At 39.8% G+C, this 26,179-nt stretch overlaps 1 protein-coding gene across 4 annotated transcripts in view; it reads right to left on the bottom strand.

Annotated features, from left to right (window-relative positions):
• Nucleotides 1–7,017: 7,017 nt before the first annotated feature.
• Nucleotides 7,018–26,179, bottom strand: part of CDK14 (cyclin dependent kinase 14) — a 648,447-nt gene continuing 629,285 nt past the window's right edge. For 3 of the 4 annotated variants that reach the window (XM_056800182.1, XM_007504996.3, XM_007505000.3), the window contains one exon: nucleotides 7,018–10,359. The gene's annotated coding sequence lies outside the window, so the exon portion shown is untranslated. Of the gene's footprint in view, nucleotides 10,360–19,045; nucleotides 19,234–26,179 lie in introns of all 4 variants that reach the window. The other variant, XR_008912449.1, reaches the window with a different exon arrangement.

The raw sequence follows: 26,179 nt of genomic DNA, 5'->3' as shown, positions 1-26,179 counted from the left end.
AGCCTTAAAGCACTATATAATTGCTATTTTTGTTGTTAAAATTATACACTGAGAAAAGGAGTCATGGCTTCTTGTTTCCAGGAGTCCTTTGAGTGTAAATTCTAAATTTTTTTTTTAACTCTCACCTTCCATCTTAGAATCAATACTGTATATTGGTTGCAAGGCAGAAGGGTGGTAAGGGCTGGGTAATGGGGAGTAAGTGTCTTGCCAGCCACATTTGAACCCAGGACCTCCCATCTCTAGGCTTGGCTCTCAATCCACTGAGCTATCCAGATTCCCCCTAAAATCATTTCATCCAGCTTATCAGATCTTCAATTTATTAATGGCCTTTAGCTTCCCTAGTTTCTTAGCTAACCCAGTTGGGTTTTCTGTTTGCTTTTATTTTTCCCCCTGGAAGAATTTTGTGGGCATTACAAAGAGGGTGTGGAGGCTCTCAGGGATCTAGGTCTTGGGAAACTGGATTCCCTGAAGAAGAGCCACAAAGTCAAGTGCTTATTTGTCACTATGGACACAGCCTGTGGTAGAAGTTAGCTTAGGACCTGGATTTGTGCTCAACAGACACTCCTACTGTATTCTTGCTCTCAGAGAAGCTGCGAAACAACTCAGATGGTTCTTATCACAAAGCTTCACATCATTCACTAAACATGCATTTATTAAGCACTTAATATGTGCCGGGAATTGCACTCAGCCCTGGGGATACAAAAAGAGGCAAAGAATAGTCCTTGTCCTCAAGGAGCTGCCAATCTAATGGGGAAGCAAACAGAAATGTAGAGAGAAGGCACTAGAATGAAGAGATGTTAGGAAAGGTTTCCTTTGGAAGACGAGATTTTATTTGGGAACGAAAAGAAGCCATATGTGATAAAAGGCAACAAGTTGTAAAATAAATGTGTTTACATTTAGGGCAACAAGTGGTTTAGCAGTCACAGGATTATAGACTGTGGATTTAGAGTGGAAAGAAACCTTGAAGGGCTGATTCAACCCCTTCTTTTAGAGATGAGGAAACAGGTCTTCCCGACTCCAAATTCAGCACTCTACCCACTCTACCATGATAGAACTGACATAGTGTTCTTGCATGCTAATGATGATTTGTATGGAAATGCCATTAACTTTGAGTTGATTTGGTCCAGACTTGGGGAACCCTTGAGCCTTGGTATTTCTGATTCTGAGATTCGCTCTACTATTCACCCCATTCCACTGTAAACTGAAGTCAGTCATTAACTCTCTGGCAAATGGCTTATACCAAAGGTATCACTGATGATGTTACAATACTTCAATGGGTATATTTCAAAGGTCAGGGATTTGTGCTCCTTGGGGATGCCCTCATCTGGTGCAGATCACATCTCCTCGTGCCTCCATCAATTTTATAGGCATCACAGTGAAAATTATTGATTCTCTGTGATCACCCATCTGGAGAGCCACCTCTAAACTCAGCTCAGTTCATTCTTTTATGGTGGACACATGGTCTACCACTGGGTGGGTCCATGCTGGAAACTTCCCTAGTTTGACAGGATGTAGCAGAGCTTATGTTCCCCAGATATGATGTTGGGAAATTAAGTTCCAGTCTCATGTCACCAAAAAGCAAAGGAGGATGACTAGCAGATGCTTATAATACTATAAAGAATAGAGGCAGCGAGGTGGCTCAGGGGATAGAGAGCCATAGCTGAATGAGAGGTCCTGGATTCAAATCTGACCTCAGGCATTTCCTAGCTATGTGGCTGTAGTGTGTAAATAGAATTTTGTACCCTAGGACTACGTTTCCCAGAATTCCTTTACTTGTGTCAGAATTCCTTGAATTACATTTCCCACTTTGTGTCCTTACATTTTTGTAAATAAGTTTGCTGCAACCCTGCCTCCTCTCTTCTCTCTCAACTGCAGTTTTTGATCTTCCCCTTTACTAAGACTATCACTATTCTTTACTTCAAGTTATTATTAATAAATCTTATTTAAAATAATACTTGGAGTTATTGGATGTTAATTTTTAAGCTTATAGTAGGCAAGCCACTTAACCCCAATTGCCTAGCCCTCACCGCTCTTCTGCCTTGGAAGTGATTCTTGGTGTCAAATCTAAGACAAAAGGTAAGAATGTAATCTTTTTTAAAAGTTAGCATTTGCATGGTGTTTTAAGATGTATAGGGTATGATTCTTACAATAACCCTGGAGGTGGGGGTTGTTATTATCTCTACTTTATAGATGAGGAAACAGTAGAGTTGTTGGTCAATAACCATTTACTAAGCACTTACTCTGTGACAGCTGACTTGTCCAGCTAGAAAGTGACTGAAGCAGGATTCACAATCATGTCTCCTTGTGGGCCGACAAGTCTTTCTCCTCATTTAAGCGCTATTTAAGAACTCCATCTTGGGAAATGTCTTACCTTTTCATAGTACCCCTGTCCATTTTTTCTTAGAGGCTACGGCCCTTTATTTCACACCAAGTCCTCCCCTGGTCCTTTATTATTCCAGTTTCTGGGAGCCTGTGAAACAGAAGCATAAACTCTGCAAAGTTCTACCATATTGGAAAAATATTTGAATATAGTCTTGGCTTCCCAGTAACAAATACTATCACAGTTAATTATAGACTCATTACCAGTCAGTTCATGACCATTGAGACATGAATTCCTTAACTATGGTAAAGCATGAAACAAAGGAAAAAAAATAAAACAAAACAAAATGGCACTCAGACTTGTGTGCCTGACTCCTGCTTGGCACTGATGATGGGCAAATGGTGGCAAGGGAGTGTGGGGTAGACTCCCAAAGTGAATGGAGAGTCATAGAGGGATCTACCATCTGAGGGGCTTTTCCTAAGTCCCTTTAGCTCCTAGTGCCTTCCCTCTAAGATTACTTTCTATTTGCATTGTCCATGTCTTATATATAGCTATTTGCATATTATCTCTCCCACCTCCCCCCCCAACAAAAACAAAATTCAAGCTCCTTGAAGGCAGGAACTATGTTTCTTGCATTTTTTTTTTTGTATGCCTAATGCATGGCACAATGCCTGACACACAGCAAATACTTTACAGATTTTTATTGCCTGGTTTGGTGGCTTTGTTGGAGGGAGTATGTGCCTGGATGAGGACATCATGAATCCAATGGAATATCCATCTGAAATTTACCTACACCTTTTGTCAAATCCCTCAGAGCTTCCCTTTATCATAAAGTCTGTCAACTGAAGCGAGGTATGGTATAAAAAGGGCATCCCAAGAAATGTCCTTAAAGAGACGTGCCTGGGAACAGGTTGTGTCGATACCTTTCCACGCTCTATTTATAAAATTCTTCAGTGGACCCAAGACACTAGATGATAGCCTTGAGACCCGGGACGAGGAGGGATTTGTTCTTACATTTTAGTTGTTTTAACTTGTAAACTGTTGAACAACCAGGCCAACTCTGACTCCTCCTCCCCACTGCCATTATCGGTTGTATTTTTGTTCTCCATCGTCATACATGGAATATACCTTCCCTTTGACCCTTGTGGGGCCACTTCTCAGCTATCGCCAACCCCGTCGAGGCATTTCATAGGGATGCCCCTCAATAATTACGGGTGGTCTTGGAGGGAAGGAGAAAAAGACAACTCTATCAGAATCACACTCTCTCCTCACTCAGTAACTGCCATTGGCGGAGAATAGCTCAGGGGGCTCCAAGCCTGCTCTCAGCTATTATTGTGCCTGGCTCTCTCTCAGCATGACTCGCGGCAGACAATATATAACACCACAAGCAAGGAGGATGAACAGTAAATACTAGGCCCTGGATTTTTTTTTTTAATCTTGTCAGTTTTCCCCTGATTTGTGTCCTTTATCCCAGCCCCCTCTGCTCTATAAGCTTCTCAAAGCTAATGCCCATAACACCACCACCCACTGGTAGCAGCAGGCAGCTGTGCCACGGTGGGGCTCTCATTGCAAAGATTGACAATGACGGCCATTATCTGGCAACTGTCTACGTTAACCTAGTGGCACAAGGTTGCGTGAACACCTTCCCCTCTGGTTTCTCTTTACTCTGGGGGGCAACAGTGACTGCAGTGAGTGCCGCCCTCCTGACTCTTCACTGCCGGGCTCAGTGAGCACACATTGGAGCCACAGTTCTGCCAAAGCAGGAGAGCAAGCCCGGAACAATTACTGAGCTGAATGGATGCTGGGATGCAGCCATGCATCTGGAGAACCATCTTTTCCTATGACTGAGCCAGCTTTCCGAGCAATCCTTGGATAGGAATCCTACAAGTCCTCCCCTACCTCCTTACTCCCGTGTGGATTACTCATCCTATGTCCTGTGAGGTGAAGCCATGGCACAGTCCATATTTCTGGTCTGGAGAGAACTTAATAAAGAAACTCTTGCCAACTCTTTTGTGACTTATCTTAAGAGTTATCTAGGGTTATTGAGGGGCGGGGGTACAGCGATTTTCTCAAGTCTTCCTAACACAAGCCAGATGGCTATCTACCAACGACACTATAGGAAACAGTAGTATCCTTGCTTGTAATGGTGGCTGGGTTGGCCATCCCCATGACAATGGGATGAGCTTCTATCTTGCTCCTTTCCAATGGGCTCTGAGGAGCACATTCATCTTGGTACAACTTTCCATCTGCCCATGATTTTCCATTCATTGATTCATTTGCTCATTCACATGTTTGTGATCTTTACCAGTGCCCACAAGAAGCTGGGTGGCCATTTCAATGAAAGAAAATGCATCATTATTTGATTTCACCAAGGGTCATGTCTTATTTTTTGTAGTTGCTGGGTGCACAGCACCTTAGAATTATGTGACCAAGTACCTTAAGTCACTGGGAGTGTGCCTTGTGGCATTCTTTAAACTCAGAGGGCTAAACATTGAACCGTTTGTGGACTTCTTGGTGTAATTAGAATTGGTTACCCTAAAAACTACAATTCCCTGTATCCTATGTTCCTTGTTGAGTGCTGACAGTAGGGAGGATATAAATTTGGTATAGCCCCGCCTCTTGTTCTTTCTTGCTCTGATAGGTTTGGTGGAGGTGGCATGAGTGAATGCCAGGAGAGTTTTTGCTCATATGGTCTTAATTTTGTTAGATAATTAGGTTTTTTTACTTCAATTTCTCTTTTATTCCTTCTACTGCAAGGGATTATTAATAAACTTTATAAAATATAATTCTTGGGGTGTTGGATATTAAAAATTTTTTTTGAATTGAAAAATTTTAATTTATTTAAATTGACTTAAAATATTTTCTCATGGTTACATGATTCATGCTCTTTCCTTCCCTTCCTTCCCTCCCCTTGTAGCCAAAGAGCAATTCCACTGGGTTTTACATGTGTCATTGATCAAGACCTATTTCCATATTATTAATATTTGTTGGAGTGTTGGCTATTAATTTAAATCCTACAACTTTTTGGTGGAGAGTATGGGTCATTTGGCCTCCACATTCCCTGAGTGAGATAAGCCAGGAACATAAAGGTTGAGTTTTATAAGATAATGCCAAGAATAGGGCCTATGGTTCCTTTGATATCTTTTTGATATAGGGCACTCTAAAGATGAATAAACTCCCTTTGCCAGCATTGGCCAGTGCTTTCTTTGTAACCTGGCTTCAGAGTTGCCTACAGTACTGAGAAGATAAGTTACTTGTTCAGGGTCACACAGGCAACATGTATCAAAGGTGGGACACAAACGGAAATTCTGTAAGAATTCTTTAAAAATTTATTTCATAATGTAATCTGAAAGGCCAGAAGTTTTAGGCTAGGAATAAAAGAAGGCTAACTAATTGGTTATGGCTTCTAAATAAAAAATAATTAGTGTAGAGAATACTTAGAGAAGTGTGAAGCCCTTTGATAGTTGACCTTCTTGGAAAAAAACATTAAATCACAGATTTAGAACCAGAACAGACCTCAAAGGTCATCTAGCCCAAACTCTTTATTTTACAGATGAGGAAACTGAGGCCGAAAGGAGTTAAATGATTTGCCCAAGATTCCCTAGTAGTAAGTAGCCAAACTGGGATTTGAACCCAGAAATCTTTTCAATCCAAATCTAGTATTCTTTCCATTGTGCAAGGGTTGAGAGTCTAGTTTTCAAGATATTTCCTTCTCTCTCAAGGAAAGAGGTTATTTTTTTACTCTGGAAAATAGAAAAAGTAAAAAAAAAATTTTTGTCCACAATAGCAGACACCTCATTTACCATTAACTTCATCAATTACTACAAAAACTTTTGTTAACTTGATGAATTTTACAAGAGGGATGAATACTAATGAATATTTAACAGGGCTGATCCATTACCCCCAAGGTCAGCATTTGTTCATCTGAGAACTGACTCAAACCTGTAGTTCTGTAGTTCTTTGTAGCTAGTATTTTGGGTAGTCTGGGAAGCCCTGAAAAAAGGGGCCACCCTAAGCTTGCCTCAGCTACATGGGTCTGGGAAGGGAGATGGGATGGAAAGGTCAACTGGAAGATACTCTATAACATCAACACAAGGGGGTGGGGGGAAACCACTTGTACTTTGATATATATTTGATGATATTTGATGAAGGATAACAGATGCATCCCACTTCATAGGATAAGGTGCAAAAAACAAAGCAAAAGCCAGTAAAGCGTAACAGGAAGAGTCATTACATAAAACCAGATCAGATCCCAGATGAATTTGTGATGGGTGAAACATGTGGCGAACATCTGTATCAGACCTTGGGAATCCTGCAGATCTTTCAGTGGGTGTCTCGCAGTGTCCCGCCTCGCTAGGCGAGCAAAGAAAAGAATTTAATGGACTTGGTTGGGACGTTCTACCTCTCTTTCCTGTCCAGTTGGGTACCTTTTATTTTTTTGGGGGGGGTGATGTAGGGGAGAAGTATGATTATTGTACTTAGCAAATAAACCACCAGTTGTATACCTGCATCTTGTGAACTCCTTGAAGGCTGGAGCGGTTTCATTTTTTGTTTTACATCCCCAATGGCTACACAGTGCCCGGCTCAGAGAGCATGCTAATAAAAGCTTGCCGGCTAATGATCTCCTTTTGTACATGTGTGTGTGTGTGCGCGTGCATGCATGGGCAGAGGACCCGACAGCGCACCCGTCGAAGATATAGGGAGATTCGGCTACACTTTATTCCATATCATGTTACAAGAAAACAAATTACAGCTGACAAACTGTTACATCTCTCATAATACAGACAAAGTACAAGTTGTAACAAATAATGCAACATGTATTATACCATTCTGTTTACGAGGCTGTCATTGTGAAGAAATAGTACATTTTTTTTTCTGAATGACATGGCTGCCTTCATCCTGTACCCATTTATCCTTTTACAAAGTACACATTAGTGTGTCATCCAAAAACCAAAATTAAAAAAAAAAAACAGGAAAACAACAGAAAACACTTCCAGCTAAAGAACACAGATCTTGGATGTGCCACTTGGGTGGGGGGCAGGGGGACATTGCTTGTTTTATTTTATTTTTTGGTATATGTGTGTGAAAATTGTAAAGGGGTGACACAGAAGGTTATTATCACCCACAAGCCAGTAAAGAGGCTTCTGCATTTCGATTTCGAAGGGGAGCCAGTCTTCTCCCCTTGTATGTACAGTCTACACATCTTCTTCAGGAACAGAGATTACAAAATCAAGAATATTCACAAATGAGTAGTTAGTAAAGAAGCATAACATAGAATATGGACTATACTTCTCAGTCGTGTGTATACAGAGAATGCCAAGAGGTCCATGTCCTCTACCAACACCAGGGGAGAAAAGACCCCCTTTATCTTCTCTTCTCACTCTTGGGAGGTAGAAATATCTCTCATCCCTCATATCAGTGGATTGAAAGCTCCCCTTTCCCCACCTCCTCTGGTAGGTTTTGCCAAACTTTCCTTCGCAAAGGAAAGTTTTCCTGTCATGTGTGCAGAAGTATTGCTAACCAGAATGTTTTTTTTAAAAGAAGAAAAAAATGGAAATGAAATCCCAAGATCCAATTCAGAACACTGCAGTGATGTAATGTTGATACGATCACAGTGCTTAGGCATTCTAACTAGCCTTGCTCTTTGATTTTCAGTTATTCTTTTATAGGAAAATAAACTTGCCCAACATTCTAGTGCTTCCTCAATTGAAGAATAAACTGCTAATGCAACAGTTTCCAGGGCTAATTTAAACAAGAAGAAGGGGAGAAAAGGAGAAGGGAACATTAATGAAAAAGGAAGAGGGAGCTGACCAAATCTGTAGCTTTATACCCTGGATGGCCAAGTAGAAGGTCTATAAACCTTCCTGAAAGGCAACGGATTCTGGAGGCCATTTGTTCTAAGTCCAACCAGTAGATTTCTTCATGGAGTAGCATAAATATCCATCTGGCTTTCCTAAAGTAGTTGTCTTCGAACAAATGATACACACCTATGGCATGGCCTTTCTGTTTCTCATTTGAACCTTTGTTCTAGTAAATGTTTTCAGGGTTTTCTTCTTCCACCTGTCAACTGTAAGATTTTGTCATTGTAATCCTCAGCTTGAATGAACAAAATGAAAATCTCTCTCATCCAAATGGAAACATGAACATGAAGCTTTTGAACAAACCCCTGAAAATGTTATTTGAGACCGAGAATGTAATTTCCTTTAAAAAAAATCCTAATATCAGGTCGTTTTAAAACAAAACACTTCAAAGGCTCAAAATGCCTCCCAATACCTCAGATTTGGTAGGAATGTATAATAAAAGGATGGAGCAGATCTCTTGGAAGAAAACGGCAAACATTTTCTCATTGGGTGATTATTTTGCCTTCCTTAAATGGCAAATGGCAAAGAATACTTGGCTTAGCAGGTACTCACAATTAAAAATCAAGGTTCAAACCTCTGATCACCCATTATGTTACGATATTTAAGCAGTCGCATCCCATTCTATGGTGCAGATAGTTCTAGCATTCAGCTTCATAGCTCTGCTGCATTCTGAATGTAAGGGGGAAAATCGCTCTCTATGATCAAGTATTGGTCAACTTGGCTAGACTTCCCTAGTCCTAGCCGTAATAAATGGAAAACCAAGAGGGAAATGTTATGATTGAGCCAATGTATAAGCTGATATTTCCATGGGAAGCTGTGTCCTGGGGATAGGAACGAAGTATTCCTTGGGCTCTGTGTAGTTTACAATTCAACAGTGAGGCACATGGCACTCCTGGTTTCCTTGAATTCAGACACCATTCATTCCAGATCCAAGAAAATCAGATGCTTCCAGCTCCCTCCTCTTTTCACTTTGCCATCTTCTCCTCCTCTCCCATGGTGTCCCTCTCATCCTCAAACAAGGGCAGCTGTGTCCCTCTTTCTAAATGACACTAGTACATCATTTCTAAAATGTGCATTGGAATAATTGTTTCAGCGGTCAGTTCGAGGGGTGTTCAGTGGCATCATTCAATCAGGTTGAAATGTAGACAAAATGGAACTGGAAGGTCTTTGAATGTGAGAGAGCAAACTTACCTGTGGACAGCTTTACATTTTCTCTTTTTTCTAAAGCTAACCAGCAAAGATTGCTCTAATGGCTCATTCAGCAAATACAGTTTTTCTACACCCTAGTCCTATAACCTCTTTTTTCCTTTAGGAAATACCCCAAAGATGAGACAGTATGGGAAAAACCAAGTGTAGACAATACCCATGAAATCCAAAAAGTTACTTTGATCTCCAAAGGCCAAATAGTAAGCAATTCATTCATTAATTACTGTCTTTGTTCATATATCTTGTTTCCCTGATCCTTCCCACCCCATCCCGCCCCCCACCCCCAGCCCTGGTTTCATTGTCAACTTATTCTGATGACTGGCATGCTACGTAATTTAAGAACAGTAACCAAATTCTGATGTGCTAAATAAGTGTGTGATTATTTCCATGGATTTAAAAAAAAATCAAACCTATACGCAAAGATGCTCAAGAAGTAAATAAAACACGGATGGCATCGAAGCCAGGGACTATCCTTGTCAGTCAGTCACAGGATATGGGTTTGCTCTAGCTAAAAATGGCCTTCCTACTGGTTGAACTATTCTCAAAGAAAACACACATTCTTTTATGCCACTCTGTGGCTTTTATGTACAGACATTACTGGAGAAGTGTGAACACCAAATGTGTTGTCTTAATGTATTTAAGACCTTGCTGGTGAAAGCATAAAAACCTTTACAACGATGCCGCGCTGCAGTGGAAAATCAAACAAAATCCAACACAAAAGACTGAAAAGAATACATGCCATGTATCAGTAAGCAAAGCTTAATCTTCACATAGTTCTCTGAAATCACAAGGTATCCAAATGCGTGCAAGGTTTTAAATAAATTGCAGGGAAAATAGGGTCTTGCCAGCTTCGATTTTCTTCTGAACAAAATCCACCATAGGGAGAGAGAAAGAAAACTGAACCATGATTCCCTTCATAGTATTGGCCTCTTCATTAGATTTTCTTCTCCCCAGAATGATGACAACTTAATCCTAGAAGAAAAAAAGAAATGCAGATGGTGAAAAAACAAAATTGCCAAAGCTTGTACCATTTCATGGTCCCAAATTATATGACGGGGCTCTTTTTTATGTCACTGCAAACTAGACTCACCTATTTCCATTACAATTCCTCCCAAAGCACATAGTTGAGGCAATGGATCCAGTCTGAACCCGCCTATTAGTGCAATATAATAAACAGATGCTCTTCTTTTTTGTTTCTTTTCTTCAATGAATCTAATTTCATGCATTCTTGGATCATTCCGAGGGAAGGATATTCAGCAACTTTCCTTCTCCAAATCAGTGTAAATAGTATGTGCTTAAAGCTTAGTGTTTGGGGATCATACAAAGGATTAGCCCGAAACTTGCCTTTAGGGTGTGTATTGCAAAACCCAAACGAATTAATCAACAAACAACCCACAACCAAAGAAAGAAAATCACACCTGAGTTGGATTAAATAGCTACTGGGCACCCCCAATGACTAGCATGTAGCAATCTTTTCTAGACACATACTGAGTTAGAGGTGGACCCTTGTTCTAATTCCTGGGCCCTGCTTTCCAATCTCTCCCATAGTATTGGCCTCTCTCAGAAATCGTCAGGCACCTCCGCATCTACTGTCAGATATCACATTCCCAGAGACAGTGAACATGGAAACAAATCTCTTGACAAGTGGGTACTGAGCAGAGTGCCAACTCCCACAATTTTACAGTTGTGAGACTGTTAAAATAGAAGATTTCCCATTTAGTCCCTCATCCCCCCCTTTGCTAGGACGATCCTCTCTGAATGTCTCCGCACATCTATCTCGGATCCCTCTCCCTCATTCTCCCTTCTCCCAGTGCTCTTTTCTCAGGGCCCGAGATAGACGACACCCTGATTCTGCATCCATCAGGTGTTATCTTGGTGGATGCTCTTGGGACCACAGCTGCTCGCTTACTTAAGACATTGTTGCTTTTAAAGGGGAGAGTGCCATGAGTCACGGCAGCTAGTGGGCCAGTGAAGATTGCCAATCTGGAGTTAGGAAGATTCCTCTTTGTGAATTTGAATCTGGCCTTGGACCCTTATTAGCTGTGTGACTCTGGGCAAGTCACTTAATCCTGTTTGCCTCCATTTCTTCCTTTAAAAAAAGTGACCTGGAGAAGGAAATGGTAAACCATTCTGGGAAACCCCAAATGGACATGACTGAAGTGACAGAACAACAGCAAACGGTTTGAATCAATTAATAGCCTCCTTACCGCCAATAAAAATAATTGTTATTTGTAAAAAAGCTCCCAAAGCTTAGAGGGAAATTAAAGAAAAAAAGAAAAGCTATTTTCTGGGCTCTCAGGGCTGCTTCCATCTAGGTTGCCTCTATCCTCCTACTCCTCCACCAAGACACAAAGGGTCAAGTCCAGCACTGGGCATGTAGCAGGAGTCAGGAAGTTCTGTTGTTTCCAGACCACTTTTTTCCTGATCCCATTTGGGGTTTTCTTAGCAAAGATACTGGAGTGGTTTGCCATTTCCTTCTCCAGTTCATTTGAAGATGAGGAAACTGAGGTAAGAAGGTTAAGTGACTTGTCCAGAGTGATATAGCTAGTAAGTGTCTAAGGCCAGGTTTGAACTCAGGAAGATGAGTCATCCTGACTCCAGGCACAGCACTCTATCCACGAGCTGCCCAGAATCAGGAAGACCTGAGGTTTCCTCGGTTCCCTCACTTGTAAAATGTGGGTGATAATAGCACCTTCCTCTTAGGGTTATTGCAGGGATTAAATCAGATTTTCCTTATAAAAAGCATTAGCACAGTGTGTGGCACACAGGAGGTGCTATATGAATGGATGCTTATTTCCATCCTTTCCCTCCCTCCAACCCCAAACCAGGCAATCTCAGAGCATAAGAACTGATATTCTGAGGGATTCCATTTCCCTTTGGATGTACAAAATCATGAGATACTGAATTATGCTATCTGAAGAGACAGTGATATTTTCCTGTTTATTCGAGGTATAGACCAGGACTTATTCATGCATTTATTTGTTCACACATTTCACATTTACTAAATCCTTCTATTTTCCATAACACAATCATATTCTAAGCCCTATCCTAGGCACTTGAGGCACAAAGACAAAAATCATACCTGACTTCAAGCTTACATTTCAAGGGGAAATCATACTACCATAGATAAGTAAATAAAATAAAATTTTGCACACACATACAGAATAATTACAAAATGTTTAAGTCATTAATGGGGGGAAAGAACTAGAAACCCTGGGGATCAGTATGGGCTGGCTTTAGAGATGAGCCTTGAAAGGAATTTAGAGATTCCAAGAAACAGATATGAAGAAGTGCATTCTAGGGATGGAGATAGCTTATACCAAGTTCTGAAGATCTTTATAAGTATGGGGAAAAGCAAGAAGTCTAATTTGGCTGGACCACAGAATAAAGAAAGGGGTGGGGAGGTATAATGTTCCTAAAAAAAAAACAGCTTCAGCCTGAATGTAAGAAGCCTTTAAGTGCCAAAAAGAGGCAGCTACACTCTAAAGACTCATGGGATCTCATTGAGAAGGTCAGTGATAGTTAGACCTATATATTAAAACTCTAGCTGTCTGGGGAGGATGAACTGGAGAGGGAGATCAACTAGGAGATTATTAAAGAATAGGTAAAAGGTGTTAAAGGCTCGAAATGTGTGGCTGAGTGAGTAAAGAGAACTAGAAGTGAAATCAATGAGATGGTAAATAATTTGAGGTGATGAGACGGAAGGGTTGAAGAGGATTCTGAAGTTGTGAATTTGTGTGATTGAAGGACAGTGGTGACTCCACAGAATCAGAAAAGTTAGGAAGAGGAGAGAAAGGTAATGAGTCCTCTTTTGGACATACTGAGTTTAAGATGTGTATTGGATACCCAGTTGGAAATGTTCAATGGGTGGTTAATAAAGCAGAATTAAAAGAGATGAGAGTTGGATATGTAGATCTGAGAGTAATTCTTTTAGAAAAGAGATCCGAACCCATAAGAGATGATAAGAGCACCAAAAAGAGAAGAAGAGAGTCCAAGACAGAACTTTATAGAACACCTACAGCCAGGGGGCCAGATGGTAAATAATCTGGCAAAAGAGATAGAGATGGAGCCACTGGACAGGTTAAGAAGAGAACCAGGAGAGTGGTATCATGAAAACCAAGGTAAGAAAGGGTAACCAGAGGAAGAGTGTCCTCAGTGTCAAATGCCACAAATAAATCAGTAAGGATGAGGACTAAGAAGATGTCATTAGATTTGGCAATTAACAGGGAGCACTTTTAACCTTGGAGGGAGGGAGAGTTTCAGCTGAGAGATGAAGCCAGAAGTCATACTGTGAAGGGTTGACAAGATGGGGAGAGGAGAGGAAGGGGAGGCACTACATGTGGACTATACTTCTAGACAAGAGGGACTCTGTCTCCATAATTCTTTATAGGCTTAACTTAGTAACCCATTAAGCTTAGAAAACAGGGTGCTTATTCAATGGGTTTTTTTGTTGATGATAGTGACTGTGCTTTAAGCATTACTGAAATCTGTGTTTAGAAAGCTATTGGAAGCCCTGAGAGAGTGAAAATCCATTGAAAAAGAGGAATGATGCTCCCCAACTTGGTCTTTCTTATATTGTACTGGGGTGGGCAATGTTTATTGCTAATGATTTTCAAAAAATCCTTATCTTCTCTCTTAGGATCAATACTGTGCATTGGTTACAAGGCAGAAGAGTGGTAAGGGCTAAGCAATGAAGGTTAAGTGACTTGCCCAGGGTCACACAGCTAGAAAGTACTTGAGGTCTGATCTGAACCCAGGACTTCCAATTTCTAGATCTGGCTCTCAATCTACTAAGCCACCTCGCTGCCCCCTAACAAATTTTTTTTTTTCATGCCATTAGAATTACTTTTTTTACTTTTAGTTTGTGTTTTAGTTCTGGCAACTGTAGATAAGGTTTTGTCCAGTCTAATCTTGTAGCATTGAGTAGTGTCATGTTGAAAGGTGACTTGTTGCTTGCCCCCTCTTTTTTTCCATTGACACCCAACATGGTGTCAATGCTATCTATGCAGGCGGAAGCTTTTCTGGAAGCTCCCTTAGTCTACACTGTGCGATGGAACATCATTGCAGCCCTGATACTGCAAGCCTCCAGTTTGGGCTTGAGAGAGCTGTCAAAATGCTTGGTTTGCTCACAACGTAGCCCTGTTTATGCTGTTGGCAATTTGGTGGTGGGACGAACTACTCATGTGTAGGACATATTCTTTGAAGCCTAAGCATGAGCAGATGTTTGGTGAGTACGACTTGGGGCAGGGATGGGGGCAGGATGCTGCTGCCACTTCTGGGAAGGAAAATATCAGATCGATTGAAATCATCCACTTGTACATTCTTAATCATTGAGACAGACTGCACACGCAGAGACAGGAATCTTGTGCGTGAATCATGCTCTCAGAGATAGACACACACACGCCAATCAGAAGATTAAAAGACGCCACTGTTTGTCATTTCCCCCATCTCTAGAAGAGGAATCCATTTTATGTAAAATGGATTATTATTGATAACGGTTTTATTCAGAAAATATCTACATGGTGCTCCTTGGCTATAAATATTAATTAATTGGATCCCTGATACCCATAATGCAACTTTGTTCTGACCTGGGTGCCCTATGAACTAGATATTTTTTGGATTCAATTTTCTTAAAACCAACTGACAGCATCATGTGACAGGAGAGATGAAAAATGAAAGTGAGCCTTCCCGCTGTGCAGGTGAGTGACCTGTGGGAGAGAGCTCTGCCGGGTAGGATTTTTACACGTACCATCAGACACAGACCAATTGATTAGATCATCTCATACCCGCCACCAACTAGGCTCAAGAGACTAATTAGAGAGAGTACTGCCTGAGCGGGCACCCCATTGACACCTAATTTGCTCAGCCAAAGCCTTTGGGGAAAATGTATTATCTCTGCAGCTGCCCTTCATGCATTTCTGATTGGAGGCATGAGCAAGGAAAACTTGATCACTCTTTGGAGCAAACTGAATGCAGGAGCCCTTAAGTGCTAAATGCAAGCAAACAGACTCAAATTAAAAACAGGCCAGGCTCCTCCACTTTCCCCTTTGTGCCCCCCATTAAATCTATGTGTGCATGTCTGAGGGCACATGTGTGCAGTTGCATGCCCCAGGAAACACACACACACACACACACACACACACACACACACACACACACACACACACACGCTTCATGGTCTCCAGTGTGATCAGGTAGTCAAGTCTTAGCTGGTCTCTTTTTCTCACTGCCAGCTACCCCACCCCCCTTTCTGCCTCTCTCCTTGCCTTCCTTCCTTTTTAAAATTTTAAAACAGAATAAAAAATAAACCCAAGAACTCTTCTTTTAAAGGCACCAAGAAAATTCCACAGCCTATTTTTCTTCCCCCTCCTCCTTCACTGCTTCCACCCCTCATTCCTCAGTGGTGTCAATGCTCAGCTATAGGCGGTGATTATTTCATTTCTAACTTGAATCCGCTGTTGGCCTGCCTTCCATGGCTAAAATGTGCATACGGTTTGATGAGAACTGTTATTCGCTGGGGTATATATATGGGGCTAATGGGCGACTTAGCTCATTTCTATTTCAGGCTCTGTTTTGTACAGTTGCCTAGTGAAGGTAGAAGAAATATTCAGGCTGGCTGGATAGAATGCAACTTGCACTTTAGAAATTAGAGCATTGACAAATGATTCAGATCTTTTAGAGGAAATCAAAGGCATCCTTCCTGTGCTTAGGGTTTTTCTGCTCTGAATCTAGCAGGGACCAAATTCTTGACATCCTCCACAAATGTTCACTCTGGGATGCAATGATGATGAATACTGATCAGGTCAGTAGGGATGGAAATAGGAAAAAAGAGAAATTAAGGGGAAAAAAATCCATGTAATATGAAGATAGGTAAGGATTGCTAGGGCAGATCCCATAACCCCTGAATGAGAACTGCTATAATTGAAAATGTGTCCCAAATAAACTTGGGATGCCAGCTCTGTAGAGCCACAGAATTCTTCCTGTGGCTTCCTTCCTTCTAAAATATTTCAACAAATCCCTTCTGGAGCCTGGGTGAAGTCCGACTATATCGTCACTTTCTCATTTTGCTAGTTTTTAAAACTCAATAAAAATTTTACCATCTTGGGCACTTTATTTTATAAAGAGCCTTTCTCAGCTTCAGAGACTCCTGTATTTGAATAATATTGACTTAGGAATCCATTTTTTTGACTGTGGGATATTCAGGTGGGTACCCAGATGGGTGGCATATGGAAGTGGTGGTCTAAGGGAGGGGGGAAGAGAGAGAGAGAGAGAAAGAGAGAGAGAGAGAGAGAGAGAGAGAGAGAGAGAGAGAGAGAGAGAGAGAGAGAGAGAGAGAGAGAAAGAGAGAGAGAGAGAGAGAGAGAGAGAGAGAGAATATGGTTAAGTTTGAAAATCAAGCCCTGAGTCTTAGCTAAATAATCCTTTGTTACTTCTAACTGCCTAGGGAGTTTGCCCATAGTCTCAGAAGGCAGAATAAAGTCCACAAGTACTTTTGTCTCTCCTTAGTTACCATATGAATAGATTCTCATGTAAAATCTACCCAGAAAGAAATCTCTATAGCTCTGTCACTCTGAGGCTTTGATAAGGAAACATCACTCCCCTTATAGGGGTAAGATGAACATTTGGGATTAAATACTAACCAAAATAAGTAAACAAAAATAAGTCTTTTGTAACCAAACCACCCTCTAGCAGAATTTGCTGCAGTGTGCAATCAAGCCCAAGAAAAATCCTGATCAAAGCTTAGGGGCTGAATACCCAGGGAACAGAAATTTCCCTCCCAAATGAAGATATTTGTGCATAAAATAATAACAATAACAAAACTCAGATGAGCTTTCAAAATTCATAAAGCAAAAAGTCAATTACTAAACATAGTTTTTGGCACACACACATACACACACAAGCATTCAGAGTAGAAAATGTGTAATTTGAAATAATTTTAAAACCGAGTCCAGAAAATGAACTTTGACCTTGCTAGTACATAGGTAAGCTTTTAAACATGAATTGCTTTCAGTAAAAGCTCAGATATATTAACATTTAGTTGCAGCTATTTTTATGGAGTTAAGACAGGTCACTTCACATCCACATAATCATTAATGAGAAATGTTTAATGATTTTCCAATGGAGAAGCTCTCTGATCAAAGGCACCAGAGCTCTAATTCAGACATAATCAATGGGAAGGAGATGGGGGCCGGGCGATGGGCATGGCATGTGGAATGTTTCTGTTCCATACTACAGCACTGAAAGCACTTGTGACCTTTAAGAGGAAATTGGGGAGTGCGGGTATTTAAAATTTCCTGAACTGATGCTTATCAAAATGGCACACTTTCAAAATCACATGGGAGAAAAGAACTTGATTTCATCCATTTATCTCACACTTTCTAGGGCATTTAACCAAGATTCAGTTTCAACAGAACAATATGTTCTTGTACAATAATCTGAAATCAACATCCACAACATGTGCTCTCAGGTTGTAGCTAAGGTTTTTGCTGTGGATCTTTGGGAGTTAATGGAGTTAAAGGTTATTGGGATGTGGAACATAAAAAAAAAAGAAAACCAATTTTTATGGCCAATTTCTACTGAGCTCTCCATGTTCCTCCCTTTCTTCTAAGAAGAGACCATACCTTTGAGACCAGCAAAAGACTATCAATTAAAACATGTTAAAAATCTGCAAGGTTCTTCCCTTCCCCACTCAATAGAAGGGACATAATTATAGGCCCATCCTAGATCGCCAAAATCCTTCAAGTTGAAAGCTGTTATTTGGTCATGTCCATCTGGATCCACGAGCCACTAATTGCAATAACTTTTCGTATTTTAAGCATCACACCAAAGCAAATGACTTGACTTTAAAAAAAAAAACAGAACTGCAAACTTCAAGTGAAATGTGACTTCAAATGAAACATCTCATATTTGAAGTGAACATATCTTACTATCTTCATCATGATCAGTTCATGTTGATTGAAATTCCCATTGGAGATATGGCACTGTGTGGTTTTAGTAATAAGCATGACTGAGAAAAATGCTATGTAGTAATTGTGATTTGTAATTTTTAAAAAAGCAAGTGGCATTTCCCTAAATTAGGAACCTCAGATATGTTCATGAAAACTAGCATCAGCTTAAAGCTGGTGTAGAATTACCTGATCTATGGGATAATTAAAACCACAATAAAAATAACAATAATGAAAAGAAATGTAACTTTTTTTTTCCCTTTCAGGTCTTGAGAAGTTTTCCTTGTGTACACCAAGGGTTATTTAATCTTTCTTTTGAAGCACCATGCGATATTAAATGTAAAGCCTGGAATGGCTTATTCAAATAATTAAAATGATACAATCCTGGGAATAGGAAAGCCTTCATCAAAGGTGGCTTGTTCTTTCCCAAGATTTCATATGACTTGAGACTTGATTTTCTCAGCACACCTCTGCACCGACTTGGTGGTCTTCCAAGTAAGCACAAGTTAATTAAATAGGATTTCAACCCTTTTACCTTCCTTCTATATCACATCCCTAGTCCTACCTATTTAAATAAACCACAGGATAAAGTACTAAGGTTACAATGCCTGCATTGCATTTTTCTGATTATAGTAAAGAAACAAAATAAATATCCCATGAACCAATCCTTAAGCACTCCATAATCAGAGCAACCACCACCAGCTCATGCTGACCTTAATGAAGAGATCTGAGGGGAATGTGAATCCATTCAGGATGGATTTCCTCAAATTAAAGCCTGGGTAGTATTATTGCTCAGGGCATTGAAGTATACAGATTCTTCATTCTTGTGCCACATGTAAGTGACCAGCTCCTACATATTTTGTGGGTTCAATTTTATTCAGAAGTTTGCAAAGTCATTGTCCTAGTGATGATAAGAAAAAAATGATACAGAAGGGAAAATGAAGCATGTCAAAAGGCAGCTATTGTTTCTGAAGAATTATAGAACAACTTAACTAAAAAAAAAAAAACCAACATTTTTTTTGAAGCCAGTAAGTACTTTAAATCACAAATTATCTCCAATATGTAAGGATGATAAATTTAATTAGACCTTGGCATCTACTAAATAAAAAATTATATTTTGTATTGAAGTGGCCCAAGCAATAACAACAACTTGTTACAGGATCATAGATATTGAACCAAAAGGGGTCTCAGAGGCCATCTCATTCAATCCTCTTATTTTACAGATGAGGAAACTGAGGCTAAGGCAGGTTAAGTGATTTACCCAAAGTTGCCACACAATAAGCTCCAGGGGTAGGCTTTAAACCAGCATCTTCTGATTCCAGAGCAAGTGCTCTTTCCATTATACCTTTCTTGTATCTCATCTCATTTTATGCAAATTAAATTAACCTAAACTTTTTTTTGAAGAGTCTAGCCAATTGGAGATACAAAGATAAACACAAAATAGTCTTTATCCAAAAGGAGTATAATCTCTTTTGTAGGAGATAGGAGCTGCAGAGCTATACAAACACATGTTTACAACTCTTTTTCTGCAGATTCAGCCAGACAGTTTGGAAGTTCTAAACTTTTAGGCTACTGGCACGCATCTTGCTTGTAGTAGATAAGTGATCACCTTTAAACTACCCAAAGCATTCATCCTGGAAGCTGCACCATAAATGCAGATTACAGGGATCAGTGGGTTATAGTTTCCAAAGCCATTATAAAAATGGAGCTAACAAGATTGGCATCTAACACTGAGTCATAGTAGCATTTACCACTGTTCAGCACCAAGAATGGTCAAGAATATGCTAGCCTAATTAGAGAATTGGGTCAGAGTCTTATTTCTCTCATCACTCAAATATAGTAGAGGTTCTTAACCTTTTTTGTGTGTCATGAAAGCTTTGGGCAATCTGGTGAAGCTATGAGACATTTCTTAAAATGATGGTTTTTAAAGTGTAAGATAAAATTCATAGAATTACAGAGGAAATCAAAGGTTAGGGAGAAGAAAGATGTAATCTTGTTATCATCCAAGTTCACAGTCTCCCTGAAATCTAGTTGTCTACCCCTTGGAAGTCCATGGGCTTGGGTTAAGAACCTGTAGCCAAGAGGAAATTCTCATCTACTTCTATGTATAGTGACAATTTAATACCTTGTATTTTGGAGTCTCCCATGAATTTTCTTCTTAGTAGGGTGCGATAAATTCTATTTGACCTTGTTTGAAGTAGTAGCTGAGCTCAGGATCGCTCTTTGCAACTCCATAGGGTATTCTAATTCATCTAGCATGGGCAATAATGAATTGTAATTTGTTATGAAGTAATGATCTGGGAATTGTCCAACATACATGGGAAAAGGAGTAATGATTGTATGCATGTGTGCATTTATTCTGAGTTCAAGAAAAGACTGGATTAATAGGTTTCAAAAGAGAAACAAGGTTGATAGTGGTAGTGAAAAGAAATGAATGCCCTATACAAAAATCAAACAAGGAACTTAAATTCAAGACCTTCGTTCTAGTGCATTCGTTTTGAAATGAGTGATAAGTGATGTTCTAGATTAAAAGTCTAGAACCACTAAGAGGATGGCACTGAAGACATCTTGGATGTTACGATTTGTTCTAGGCTAGGCACTATCTCATAGATATGGTGGGTGAGATGGCAGGCACAATAGACTCTTTGGAAATAAAAAGAGAAGTAGAAGGGGTCAATTTCCATCGGCGTGGCGAGGGAAAGAGGAAACAAGGCAACAACAAGTACTGAGGGATGTTCTTCAGCTCAGACAAGTAGGCTTAGGGAAATAAAGATGGAAGGAGGGAAGATGGAGCCACTGAAAAATGAGAGGAACAATGAAGACAAATTCAAACTATTTTTATCATTTGCAAAACGAGGATATTGGACTCAATGATTATTAAATTAATGATCCAATACGTCATACTTTTTTTATACAGGCAAGTCCCTGTTTGAGGTAGATAGTGAGGTAGAGAGAAAGAATCTCTGAAGAGGCTACGTGATGCCAGTGCCAGGGCAGGATATTTTACTGGCATTCTTTTAAACTAAGAATCACTTCTAATAGAATGGAGAAGTTGCTCATCATGCCTTTACCAATAATGGATTGTTGCTCCATCATAACACCTCATACATGAGCAGGTTAACAGCAGCCTCTAAACCTAATGCTTATTGCCATTCTGGAAATAACCAGGGTGTTCTTTCCAGTTTTGTGTTTTCCAAGAGTAATTATGAGAGATAGCATGGTAGAGAGAAAATAACACTGCCTTGGAATCAGAAGAACTATGTTCAAGTCTTTATTACATCACATAATACCTTTGTGACCTTCAAGTTATTTCACCTTTTGAAACTCAGCTTCCTCTTTTGTGAAGTGAGGATTGAGTTATATGATCTTTAAAATCCTTTCTAGCTTTAACATTCTCCCACTGGGACATGGATTCTGCTCTACTTTATCTTGTATGGAACCAGTCCTCCATCCCACTTTCTGGTCTTTTCTTCTTCCCGCCACTACATATTTGCTAGTTCCTTTGTTATGTGTTTACTTCCCTTACTAGAGTATAAGCATCTTGAGAGAAGTAACTACCTTGCTTGCTTGTTCTTCATAGCATCCTTGGCCCTTAGCACATGCCTAGACATAGTAAGCACTAAAAAAAGTTTCATTTATTTATTCATTCATCTGTCTATCCATTCACCCATTCATTTATTCTTTAATCATTTAGTCTATAATTTCTAAGTCATAAAAACATAAGACAATCTCTTCCATAAATTTTATCTACACACGGTCTGTATTTCCCTGTAACTCAACATATTACAAATAGTGAATATGGTTGATTTACACAAATGGTAATGGAATACACACACACACACACACACACACACACACACACACACACACACACACACACAAAATCCAATGTATAACATAATGGAAAAGGAGGTGGATTTTAAATCAGAGGTCCTGGACCTGAGAACTGACTCCACCATTCAATATATTTGAATTTCATTGAGAATCTTAATTTTTTTTCTGCCTTTTATTCATATTAAATGGAAAGAATAATGGAAAACCCACCTTACCAGGTTACTGTGAGGAGCATGTATGAAAAATGCTTTGTAGTCATGGCCTGCTATGTGAATGTGACCCATTGTTGTTATTGGGCCAGTTAAAGGTCAGATAAGAAGGACCAAAAAATATAGCCAAGGGCAATTTCATGTAGATGAGTTTTCTGGCTGCTTTTGGGTAGACTAGGGGTATGCATATATGTTCTCCAGTGGTAACTCTACTCTTCCTCCTCAGTGAATCTGATCATTTAAGTAGGTTTGTGAAGGCAACATTTTATCTTCTTAGAAAGTACCATATTCAGGGACACATTTACTGATAAACTTTTCTTGTGCCTATGCAGAAAAGTCTATTTTGTAGTGGACAAACTATGGCCTAGAATCAAAACTTTTTTATTAGTGTCTAAATTTCCATGGCTTAACCCATGGGGAAATCTGAATTTTCACGCATCAGAAAGATGTCACGGATACTTAAACAACAGTATCTTGTAGAGAAGGAAATGAAGGAAGAAATGCCAAGGAGAGACCTTTGGGAAACACATCAAAGCACTGGGAAGAGGTGGAGGAATTAGTGAAGACAGAGGAGAATTGGGAGAATGTGATGTCTCTGTAGCTAACAGAAGAGTGTTCAATCAATCAAAAACACTTATTAAATTCTTACTACTTACCAGGCAATAGGTTAAGTGCTGGGGTATTCTGCATTCAACAGGAAGAGAAGTCAATAGTGTCAAAGGCAGAAGAGAGAATAAGAAAATTGAGGCTCAGCTAGGAAGTATCTGAGACCAGATTTGAATGCAGGACCTCCTGTCTCCAAGCCTGACTTTCTGGCTACTGGACCACCTAACTACTCTCCCTCTTCAACAGTGAACATATGATCAAATGGATCAAATGGTTCTTAAGGCATTTGACACCTGATGCCTCCAGTTCCTTGATTTGTCTTCCCTCAATTCTGTCTTCTGAAACTTCCTCCCATTCTCCACCAAGGTCACCACAAAACCATAAGGGCAAGCCATTTAACCTCAATTGCCCAGCCCTTACCACTCTTTTGTCTTAGAACCAATATTTATTCTAAGACAGAAAAAAATGTTGAAGAAGGGATTTCGTACTACAGGACTATTCAGACTAGATGGCCTCTTTTTACTCTGACATTCTGTGATTAACTTACAAGCTATGTACACTTGAAAGCGAAAGAGAAACAAGGTGGTACCATTTACTGACTTTGCCTTCATTTTCCTTTTCTACTCCTGGATAATTAGCTGTTTTAGTGAAATACACAGGCTTCTGCTATAACACTACTGTCATAATTTTTAGCAACGAATGTTCTATAGTAGGAAGGCTGGTCACTGTACTCCAGCTTTGGTTCCCTCTGCCATGTCCTGGCCAGAAATTTCATTTCATTGGAAGCCTCCAATATCACCCGAGTAAGATGTTCACCTTGCTGAAAACTGGCTTCTTCCCAGTAGAAAAGGAAGGAGTGTGGACAGCTTAGAGGTTTAGTTGCAAGAGAAAGAACTGGGGTCATCTCCTACTGCAGTGACGCTGGGAAAGCATAAGCACATTTTGGCAGTAGATGATACTTAAGAGTTCTCCGGGTAAAAGACCACTTCAGAATTTTGTAGCCTCTTCAGTAGGCTGGAATAGTGTTATCGAAGTACAGAACTGAATTCAGATAATCATGCCCAAGTCAATACTCTATCATTCCCACAGCCTTCACTCCACTGCATTCACAACTCCTCTTTCCCACCAAATCCTTCCAAGATGAAAGAACAATAGAAGAGAGAGGTCATAGGAGCTCTGCCTCTGCTTTCAGGCAGGACCACACCTAAACCATTCCAGACTATTGATTTGGTAAGCAAACACGTATTTCCTCTTCCAACTCACGCAAAACAGTCATGTCTTGTCTGAATTATTTTGTTTGTTTTCCAGTCTGCTGGCATTAACATCACACTCCAAACACCCATCACCAAAGATGATGCCCCACCAATCCTCTTCAAAGTTTTGGGTTTTTCACACTTAGATCATGTTGGAAAAAGAAAAACCCAGTGATTCACAGTGCCTCGTATTTTCAGAAGAGAAAAAAAAAACCTAACCCAATATAACACCCACACGCGATGTAATTTTAACCAAAGATAACTAAAGATGATGCCTGTCATGCAAAGTATGGCTTATATGAAAAAAAAAATAAGGCTAATCAAGATCAACTTCTAGCAGTTGCCTTATTTTTATTTCCCTCATAATCCTTAGTTTCAACTGCTCAGCATGAGACACCTTGCTCAGTGAGCAAGGACATGAGCCACAAAAAGGGAAGAAACTCTTTTATTTATTAATTACCAGCCTCTAGAGTTTCAGGGACAGAGTTTGAATACACTCCTCAAATCAATTATTTCACACCTTGAGCTAAACAGTCTGTATAATGCAGTTCTTAGATGTGTCCCAACATATATACACCCCATAAAAACAAAAGCAAGGTTCTTCCTGTAGCACCTTATTTTTTTTAAAAGCACAATCAGTCCATTTCTAATACACTGTTCTAATACATTTCCAGAAAAAAAAAACAGAGAAGATACATTGATTCCTTAGTCTTTCCAAAGACAGTGGTGAGGATAGCTATGCACTATAGAGGAAGGGGTAGTCATTGGAATAAATGACATGGAATATCCCTAAAAAGTTGTATGTGAAGCCTCAGTTTCATAGATCTGTAAAATGGGGCTAATATTTTCCTTATTTATCTATATAATAAACATATATACAATAAATGTATATATTTCAAATAAAATGGTTCTTCAACTTTAAACTTCTCAATAGGTAGGGGTTAGTATCATATAACTTTAATTGTTCCTAGGACAGCCTTCATTACCGAATAGGTTTGGAAATCTACAGCCTGGTAGAGACAGTGGTTTTTCTTATTTTTGATATTTGCTCTCACATGAATGGTTATGCTTTTGGGTTCAATGCAGGAGAACAGACTATGAAAAGTTAGCAAACACGATCTAGATAAATAGGACCCAACTATGCTGATCATGTACCCCCCCCCCCCCAAATATGCTCTTTATTAAAACGATGGCCAAATTAACTACCAGGATAAAGAGATATAATCCAAAACAAAGGTGGAAAATAGAAACATCTAGGGCTAACAAGGTGCCTTCTTCTCTCACTTAGACAGAACAATCAACTTATGATAATAATCCTGATGTACATTCAGTGTGCTGGTCAGACAATAGCTGGAATGTTACATTTAATTCTGGATACCATATTTAGAAAGAGTATGTATGTATAGAGTGGTCTGGAAATCTGGACATACACAAAAAGAAAAGTAGAAGGAACTGTAAGTGTTTAGCTCAGAGAAGATGGAGGAGGGATGTTAACTGTCTCCAGATATTTCAAAGGTTGTCTCTTGAAAGACAGAACAGGTCTGTGATAGAGCAGCAGATTCTGGACCAATCCAAGCTTTTTGACAATGAGAGATACTTACCAATGGCATGGGCCAACTCACAAAGCTGTGGGCTAATGTCATATTGTGAAGAAGGGTCCTAAAGGGTGAATGTGGCCTTTTGGCAACACGGGGTATTTGGAATATAATCTCCGTGATATCAGGCTAAACCAGAACAGAGGAAGCATTAGGAAAAATGGGATCAATCATCATGAAATCTAAGTCATTTAGAGCCACTCAGAGATAATTTCTTTGGAAAAAAACGAGTAAAAGTTGACACAAGACATAGTGTCATACAAAGAAACAGAGTCATTCTGAAGGAATGATGAGAATAGAGTGTAGGCTTGTAATTTCATTGCTATCGGGGACCTCTTCCCTCACCCCAT

Source organism: Monodelphis domestica, chromosome 5 (assembly GCF_027887165.1).
Source record: "Monodelphis domestica isolate mMonDom1 chromosome 5, mMonDom1.pri, whole genome shotgun sequence".
Lineage (NCBI taxonomy): Eukaryota > Metazoa > Chordata > Mammalia > Didelphimorphia > Didelphidae > Monodelphis > Monodelphis domestica.
The sequence above is the reverse complement of the archived record's forward strand: the minus strand, read 5'-3'. Positions and strand labels throughout refer to the sequence as shown.